At 41.4% G+C, this 9,852-nt stretch overlaps 1 non-coding gene across 1 annotated transcript; it reads right to left on the reverse strand.

The window, feature by feature from the left end:
• Positions 1-1,901: 1,901 nt before the first annotated feature.
• On the reverse strand, positions 1,902-2,008 carry LOC132516496 (U6 spliceosomal RNA). Its single transcript, XR_009539330.1, has one exon. It is a non-coding gene; the product is annotated as a U6 spliceosomal RNA (small nuclear RNA).
• Positions 2,009-9,852: the final 7,844 nt, after the last annotated feature.

The raw sequence follows: 9,852 nt of genomic DNA on the forward strand, positions 1-9,852 counted from the left end.
AGGAGATCTCAGCTGGGTAACCATGCCCACTGTCAACCAGTGTCCTAAATAAGGACCAGGGGTGTCATAGTCTGAGCTGGTGTCAAGAGGCTGGAGAGAAGTGGGAAGGGCAGCCCACACTGAGAAAATAGCCTGAGGAGTTCAGAGCACAGGAGCAGGGATCAGAGTGATTGGTTTGTCTAGCATCTGTGGGGAAGTATTAAGTGGAGTGGTCAGCAGCAGCCAGATGAGAGGACTTTAATTGCTGAGTTGACGATGTGGGCAGTGTGGAGCCATTAGTTTCCAACGTGGGGGGTGACACAGTTAGATCTGCCTTTTAGAAAAAGTCCCTTTCATTGTAGGGCTCCAGTGTAGTCATCTGTAAAATGAGGGAGTTGAAGATGATCTTCAAAATCTTTTCAATGCGTAGGTCCTATGAGTCTGATTTAGAGCAGTGCTTCTCAAACTTTATTGTGCATTTGAATCACCTGGGGATGTTAAAATGAAGATTCCGGTTTAGTTGGTGTGGCTGGGGCCCAAGAGTCTGCATTTCTACCAAGATCTCAAATGGTGTCAATGCTGCAGATCACACTTTCAGTATCAAGGATTAGCAGATGTTTCCAACCTATAATCTATAAATTGTAGATTATCTGATTTGAAATAGTATCTTATTTAATTTTTACAGTGTTTGAAGGTTTGCAAAGAGATATACCTTATCTCCTTTACTGCTTTCAGCAATTCTTCTTGAGAGGTATGATAAGGAGACAACACAGTCACGGTTGTGTGAGACATCCTTAAAACTTAGGTACCAAAGTTAGTCTGTCTTCTTCCAGCATTGTGGTGGGGTAGGGATTCTAAGCCCCACTTCACAGATAGAGAGACTGGGGATCTGAAAAGAAAATGGATTTAGCTAAGACCAAACACTATAGAAGTGGCAGAACCGGAATTATAATTGAAGCCTCCTGACTCCTATTTCAGTGCTATTTCCAGTGTATTTCTATGCTTCTTCCGGCATCCACTCATTCACTCTATACAGATTTATCATAGAACAACTACATTTCAGACCCATCACAACATGTTAATGTGGAAAGAATGACCTTTCAATAACTGGACTGTTGTAGTTTATCTTATGACAGGGACGAAAGTTAGCTCATCACACGAGATGAATTGTGCCGAAGCACAGCAGGAGAGGGCTGCCGCTCGCTCAGGCAAAACAGCGCCGTCTGTCCTGCTGTGGTAGCTTTTATTAAAGCATTATCTAGGTTTACACTTTAAGACTTGTTTTCTTAACATTTCAGAAATGCCAAAGCAGCAACTATGTATTTATTAATTATACAAGCAATAATTGGCTTTCTTGAAAACATGCCGTGCTTCGTCCTTGAGCGCAAAAGCAGCACAAAGTTCCCACCATTATTTTGATCATACTGAAGTAGCACAAGGACATTTCCTTGCGTTCCCACCACTCTGATTATACTGAGGACATCTCATGGACCAGTGCCCAAAGCACTCAATGCTTCTTCGCAGGCCCCCGGTTTGCCAGGGGGGCTCAAAGCAATCAGGACCGTTTGCAGTTCGGCTTATTCACCAGCCCCCAGTTTGCTGGGGGGGGGGCTCATGGGTCACGTCTCCTTTCCATGTCCTCAGTTATTCCACTACACTGGACCAAGTGAAATATACAAATATAGGGAGAGAGGAAGGTTTATGGAGGGTATGGCTTACTGGTGAGCCGTCAACTCTAAAGGATTATAAAAGAGACCCATTCAGACAAGAGAGATATCATTAATCTCTGACTTTTGTACATACATTTATCAGATATTTACCAAGCCCTACTCAGCTCCAGGTCCTATGTTAGATATTTTTAAAAAAAATTTTTAACATCTTTATTGGAGTATAATTGCTTTAGAATGGTGTGTTAGTTTCTGAGAAATATGGAACGCTTCACGAATTTGTGTGTCATCCTTGCACAAGGGCCATGCTAATTTTCTCTGTATCATTCCAATTTTAGTATATGTGCTACCGAGGCGAGCACCCTATGTTAGATTTTGATGACACAGGCATGAATCAGACAATTCTTAGGAGTTCACAATTTAGTCTAATAGAGCATTTCACTGCTTACAAGCAATTTCTCCACCATTTATAATAGCTGCCATTTGCTGAATGCTTAATATGTGCCCATGTTGTACTAAGCTTTATACATTATTATAATTATATTAATTAATCCTCAAAGTCTCGTTAGAATGTACATTACATGAGGTCGGAGATTTTTGTCTGTTCTGTTCACTGTTGTATCTCTAGAACCTAGAAGAATGATTGTCACATAATAGGCACTCAAAAAAATTTTGTTGAATGAATAAATAAACAACACTGTTACGTAGAGAGAACCATTACCTCCATTTCCCAGATGAGTAAACTAAGGAGCATGTAGGTGAAATGCTTTGCTTGAGGACTCCCAAATAGTAACAGGCAGAACAAAGACACTTTCAGAAGAACCCATAAATGCCCGACTCCAAACCCAGGAGTCTTACCCTTTGTGTACTGGTGGTTCTCAAACTTTAGCATGTATCAGAATCATCTGGGGAGTTTGTTAAAACATAGATTGCTGGGCCCCCAAGTTTCTGATTCAGCAGATCTGGAGTAGGGTTGGAGAATATTCATTTCTAACAAATTCCCAGGTGATTCTGATGCTGATGGTCCAGGGATCATACTTTGAAAACCACTAAGTTACCAAGCTGCCTCCCAATTTCTCATTTATTCTTAAGGTAGAGTAGAGATTAACATCCCATGGCAGAGAGGAAAATAAGGCCAGGTAAGTCCAAGGTCTTACAGTGTGGGATTCCGAGGTCAGTGTGATTCTAAAGTCCTTATCGTTCTTGATAAACCTTGCTGCTTCAGATGATGCTTTACAGGCATGAGACACAGAGGAAGCCAGAGGCAGAGAAGAGTGAAGGTATTTGTTAGGAGGAGGTGAGGGTAAATTTGGAAAGTTTACCATCCAATTTACTGTCCTGAAGGAGGGGTCTGTGGCTCTGTCATTAACTTGCTGTGTACTCTGGGCCAAACCCCTTCCTCTCTCTGGACCTCCCTCCTTCTCTTCCTCTATAAAGCAGGGCCCTCTCCAGCTTGCAGCACAGCCTGGGACCCTCAAAGACAGGCAGGGAAGTAGAGGTTGCATGAAACCAGTCTCTGATTGCTTGTGCTGGCTCCAGGCAGGTCATGCGGGGACTTTATGATATGCAGCCACCGCTGCTGAAACGGGAGTCTGAACAGGACTGGCACCTGTCACGGCCTTTTCCTGTGTTCGGTGGGAGAGATGCAGGGAGAGCAGCTGCAGGCTAGGCCGGCACGGGCTTGGGGGGTTGACTGGCAACAGCAAGAAGGGCAGGGCGTCTCCACGGCTAACCCACCCAGTGCTGAGGGTCCCCAGGAGACCTATAGAGGACAGAACTAGTGCCCCCGGAACAACCCCAGGAAAGCGTAATCATCCTGAGCCTCCTGCCACCCGCAGTTGCATGGGCTGCTGACTGCCGGCTCAGCTTAGACACCAGCGCCAATCCCAGGCCTTCAAAGTGACCTCACAGCAGATGTGATTGGTCCTCTCTCAGCACCGGGCGCGTCCTGTCAGCTCACTGTCAACTGACCTCTGGGGGAGAACTGGCGGGTTGCGTGACCTTGAAGAAATCACTTTACTTTTCTGAACCTCGTTTATAAAATCGATATATTAATACCTATCCTGAAATGACCCATAAGACAGTGAACATGTCCAGAAAAGACATCATCTCCATAAAATTTTCTTTTATTGTTTGCTTCTGCTTACAAAAGTAACATTATAAAAATAAAGATAGAATACAAACACTGGAAGTTCCTTGTACACTATTTCCTCCCTTTCTCCCAGCTCAAAGTTAACTATTAACAGTTCAGTGTATTTTCTCTCAGGTTTTTTTTCTGTGAATATAAAAAGATTATTTTTAAACAAAAATTAAGTTATTCTATACAACTTTTTTCTCACTTAATAATATATTTGAACATCTTTCAAGGTTGGTAGAAAAGACCTTTCTCATTTTTTTAAAATGTCTACATTGTAGTCAAAGCCCTTATCCTTGGATATTTGTTGTTTCTATTATAACAGCAGCAGCAACAACAAAACCTGCAGCAAATTTTATTTATTTGTGTAAGAATTTCTGTAGGATACATTTTTGGAAGTTCAATTTCTGGGTCAAAAATGTAAGCACATTTTAATGACACAAAAAGCACAGGCAACAAAAACAAAAATAAACACATGGGACTACATTAAACTGAAAAGCATCTGCACAGCAAAGGAAACAGCCAACAGAATGAAAAGGCAACCTATGGAATGGGAGGGAATGTTTGCAAACCAGATATCTGATAAGGGGTTAACCTCCCGGATATGTGGGGACCTCCTACATCTCAATAGCAAAAAACTTATAACATGATTTAAAAATGAGCTAGGGACTTGAGTGGTCCTTAGCTCACAAAGATGTGCAAATGGTCGACAGGTATATGAAAAGATGCCTCAGAAGTCACTAATCATCAGGAAAATGCAAATCAGAACCACAATGAAGTATTGTGAGTTATTGCCTCACAACTATTGGGATGGCTATTATGAAAAGTAACAAAAGACAACAAGTGACATCGAGGATATGGAGAAATTGGAACCCTTGAACACTGTTGATGGAAATGCAAAATGGTGCAACCATTATGAAAAACAGCATGGAGATTTCCCCAAAATTTAAACATAGAATTATCATATGATCAGTGTTCCCACTTCTGAGCATTTATCCAAAAGAACTGAAATCAGCCTCTTGAAGAAATATTAGCACCTCCCCATGTTCATTGCAGCACTGTTCACAGAGTTTGTTTTTGACTATTCACAGTGTCAAAAATCAAACCCTGCATACTGAATAAAACAAGGCAGAAAGATGAGTTTATTGCAAGGCTTTCAACCTGCAAGTGAGGAAACTCAAGGCTACAAGGAGCGATGAGTTCGGAGTTGCTCACAGACTAAGGAATTTTTATGGTGTAAGTGTGGAAGTTATTTGGTTTTTTTCAGCTGATTGGTTGCCTAGTGGTCTTCTTTCTTATTTGGATCAAGGTAGCTGAGTCAGGGGAACAAAGTCTAGAAATAGTGTGAACAGACTTGGTGTTTGAGGATTGGGTGGTATCCTCTGCTGATTTCTGAGAAGAGCTGTAAATTCCAGTAAGGTTAGATTAAGTTTTCTTTATGTGCTTGCTTTGACCGTCTCCATTTTGTCCCTGACATAAGTGACTCATTTTAGTTTGGTTCCACAACACTAACCAAGGTGTGGAAACAACTTAAATATCATTGACAGGTGAATGGATAAAGAAAGTGTTTTATTTATTTATTTATTTATTGGATACTACTCAGCCTTAAGAAAGAAGGAAATTCTGCAATATGCTACAACATGCATGAACTTTGAGTACATTATGCTAAGTGAAATGAACTAGTTATAGAAAGACAAAGACTACATGATTTCACTTATATGAGGTACCTAAAATTGTCAAATTCATAGAATCTAGGAGAGGAATGATGGTTGCCAGGGGCTGGGCAGAAGGGGAAACTGGGAGTTACTAATCAAGGACATAAAGTTTCAGTTAAGCAAGATTAACAAGCTCTTAGAAATCTGCTGTACAACACTGTACATTGTACACATAGTCAACGATAATATATTTGTACACTTAAAAATTTGTTAAGGGCTTCCCTGGTGGCACAGTGGTTGAGAGTCCGCCTGCCGATGCAGGGGATACAGGTTCGTGCCCCGGTCTGGGAGGATCCCACATGCCGCGGAGCGGTTGGGCCAGTGAGCCATGGCCGCTGAGCCTGCGGGTCCGGAGCATGCGCGTCCGGAGTGAGAGGCCCGCGTACCGCAAAAAAAAAAAAAAAAAAAGAAAATTTGTTAAGAGGATAGATCTCATTTTAAGCGTCCTTAAACAAAGTGAAATTCAAACAAACAAAAATACAAAATGACTGCAGCATTTTACATTCTGACCAGAAACGTATAAGGGTTCCAGTTTTTTTTTTTTTGCATCCTCATCAACACTTGCTACTGTTTGTCTTGTTGATTACAGCCATTCTAGTAATTTTATAGTGGTATCTCATTGTGGATTTTTATTTGCATTTCCCCGTGCTGGGTGTCTTTTTGCGTGCTCGTTACCTATTTTTATGTCTTCTTTGGTGAAATGTCTACTCAAATACATTGCCCATTTTCTTAAATGTTATCTTCTTATTGTTGAGCTGTAGGTGTTCCCTATATGTTCTGGATACAAGTCCATTGTGGTAAAGACGGCTTGCAAATATTTTCTCCCACCCTTCCCAAAATATATAAGCACGTTTTATTTTGTTTTTTTTATTTTTTTAACATTTTATTTTATTTTATTTTTGGCGGCATTGAGTCTTCATTGTGATGCGCAGGCTTCTCATTGCGGTGGCTTCTCTTGTTGCAGAACACAGGCTCTAGACACACGGGCTTCAGTAATTGCAGCACACGGGCTCAGTAGTTGCGGCACACAGGCTCTAGGGAGCTAAGGCTTCAGTAGTTATGGCTCGCAGGCTCTAGAGCATGGGCTCTAGAGCGCAGGCTCAGTAGTTGTGGTGCACGGGCTTAGTTGCTCCACGGCATGTGGGATCTTCCAGGACCAGGGATCAAATCTGTGTCCCCTGCATTGGCAGGCAGATTCTCAACCACTGCACCACCAGGGAAGTCCTATAATCACATTTTAAATGTTAATAAATATTACCAAATTGCTCTCCAAAGAGGAGGCATCAATTTATATTCCCACCAACAGCGTATGGCAATGCTGGTTTCTCAGCACCATCACAAACACAGGATGCCAATCTTTGTTAATATGAAATGAAAAATATTGCACCGTTTTAACTTTGCCTTCCTTTAATGATTAGGAGGAGCATCTCACCATATATTTGTTGACAAGTGCTTTTGCTCTTCTAAGAATTGCATGTTCTTGTTGAAATCTTGCATTCTTCAATTTTGCATCCCTTAAGCCCTAGTCATTATATTATTAAACATCCAGGGAATGTTTGTTGAACGAATGAAGTGTAATGTTGTGAAGAATAAATGAGATAATATATCTAAAGTACTAAACTCATAATTAGTGACCAATTAATATTATTAGTTGAATCTAAGTCTGGAGTCAGGAAGTGAGAACTATAATGCCCTTGAATTCTTTCCTCTAGGATCTGGGATGGTTGCTAGGATTCCAAGAGGCCTGGTTTCTCCTGGTCCTCTCACTGTGTGTTTTAGGGTAAATCACCTAACTTCTCGGACCTTCAGTTTCTCTGCAACAGTCTACAAGCTGTATCATGCTTATCAAAAAGGGTTATTAGGTGAAAAACATAAGATTAATTTACAATAAACATATATTCATGTATCACTTGAATAATTAAAATAAATATTTTTAAAAGTAAATGCAAGCATTTATAAGAATATAGGGGAATAAAACTACAGAGATAAGGACAGGCCTAAAAAAAGAAGCTAGCTGTCCTTTTGATGACGTTATATTTCATTTAAAAATATGTGACCAACTTGGTCCAGCCTCTCTTTCATCTTTTCTCCAACTCTCTATCGCCCTCTACTGCTTAGGCTGTCTCATTTCAATGCAGTTCAACTCAGCAAATATGATTAAGGAAAAAATATTACATATTTGTGGCCCAGTCCCTGACTTTAGTTATCTACATTACCCTCAACCAAGTTCTGCTCTGTTTTTGGTCCCGTGTCCAGCACAACAGATATAGAGCTCACAGTCTGGTTGGGACACAGACTTTCATGACTTTTGGGGCTTGACAAGAAACATTTCTAGAACAGGAATGACTCTGAGCTAGGCACTGTGCTAAGCATACTGCATACATGCAATTTTAGTCCTACTGACAGCCATACAAGGGATCTTCTTTTTTTTAATTTATTTAATTTATTTTTGGCTGCGTTGGGTCTTCATTGCTGTGTGTGGGCTTTCTCTAATTGTGGTGAGCAAGGGCTACTCTTTGTTGCAGTGTGCAGGCTTCTCATTGTGGTGGCTTCTCTTGTTGCAGAGCACGGGCTCTAGGCACGTGGGCTCAGTAGTTGTGGCTCACGGGCTTTAGAGTGCAGGCTCAGTAGTTGTGGCACAAGGGCTTAGTTGCTCTGCAGCATGTGGGATCTTCCCCGACCAGAGCTCAAACCCATGTCCCCTACATTGGCAGGTGGATTCTTAACCACTGCACCACCAGGGAAGCCCACAAGGGATCTTCATTTACAGAAGAGGAATCAGGCTCACAAATGTGATTGGGTCAAGGTCACAACTTAGTAAACATAGGACATAGACCCTGACTGAGATCTGTCTGCCCTCCAAAGCCAGTCATCCCCTACTACATTATATAAGAATAGACCAAGTGGGGTGGAACACTGAAGTTAGAGGATCTAAATCTACTCTAGGAGTGTATGGTTGTTGCATCTGGGAAGACATTACAGAGGAGAAGTTCTCTGATTTGAGAAGGGTAGTCTACGCATCAAGAGCAATAGTAAAAAAAAAAAAAGTAAAAAAAAAGTAAAAAAAAAAAAAAAAAAAGAGCAATAGTAAACAGGGACACAAACCTGGGACCCATCCAGAGAACAGAAAGTTGGGTGGGATATGGGGGAGGAGAGGCAGGAGATGAGGCTAGAATCAGATTGTACAGGGCTTTGGAGGCCAGCCAAAGGAAGGTGAACTCAAAATCAAAGGTCAGGGCTTCTCTATCTGAGACATGTGTACTGAGGGAATCTCCCAAGGTGATTGGGGGTTTGAGAAACCACTAGTAAATGTGGCATAGCAACTGGAATGTGTTATGCTACGAAGGATGTATTATGGAATTGAATGTAAAAACAAATGAACTTTTAAAATAAAACTGGGATTTCAAAGACATTTCCCACGTACAGTAAGCTGCTCTACAATAAGGACGTGGTTGGAAGTAGTCCACTCTCTGATGCCATTAGGGATAGGTTAATAATGAAGCCATTTGGGAAGCATTGCTATAGGTAATGGGAAACCATGGATTGAGCTCCACTGAGGGCTCTAGAGGAGGAATGGCTGGGACTCAAAGATGAATAGGAACTGACTGTCTTTGGAGAGCTTTCAGTCTAGGCACTATGGAACTAATGATTCTGAGCAGGAGAAAAAGCAAAAACCAGCTGAAGTTCCTCTCCTCTTTCCCATGTCTTTGACATGTTCCTCTTGCACCTCATTCTTTTATTTAAAAAAGATTTACAGCACAACTCTCTCACTTCCTGTGTGACCTTGGACAAGTTAACCTCTCTGTACCTCAGTTTCCTCATTGGGGGAATGGGGATAACAATAATTCCTACCCCATAGGGTCACAATGAGTGCCATGAGAATTAGTATAAAGCTCTTAGAATAGAATCTGGAACAAAGTTCAGCACTGTTTAAGCATTAGCTATTATAACAGTATTATTACTGCAACCAGTACAGCTACTGTGTTCCAGTTATCATCTTCCATAGCCATTCATTCCTTAGGTCATTCATGTTGGAGGCACGGGGTAGGTCTGGGAGGAAAGCAGAGATGAACCAGATTTTTCATTGCACTTATACAGACTTATGAACACTGGTTTGTCTAGCTACATCTGGCACATAGTAGGTGCTCAAAATACTTGCTGAATGAATAAACAAATGCCTTCCTACTAAACTGCAAGCTATTTAAAGGCAGGGGCCATACTTCCTAGCTGTTGTATTACTAAAACCAAGCACTTGGTGACGCACACAGAGGCGCTTAGGGAACACCGAATTAACGAATGAATGGAATCAATGACTGCAGGCAGAGAAGCATTAAGACCACAAGCCTGGGACAAAGTG

The sequence above is a fragment of the Lagenorhynchus albirostris genome, chromosome 2 (assembly GCF_949774975.1).
Source record: "Lagenorhynchus albirostris chromosome 2, mLagAlb1.1, whole genome shotgun sequence".
Taxonomy (NCBI): domain Eukaryota; kingdom Metazoa; phylum Chordata; class Mammalia; order Artiodactyla; family Delphinidae; genus Lagenorhynchus; species Lagenorhynchus albirostris.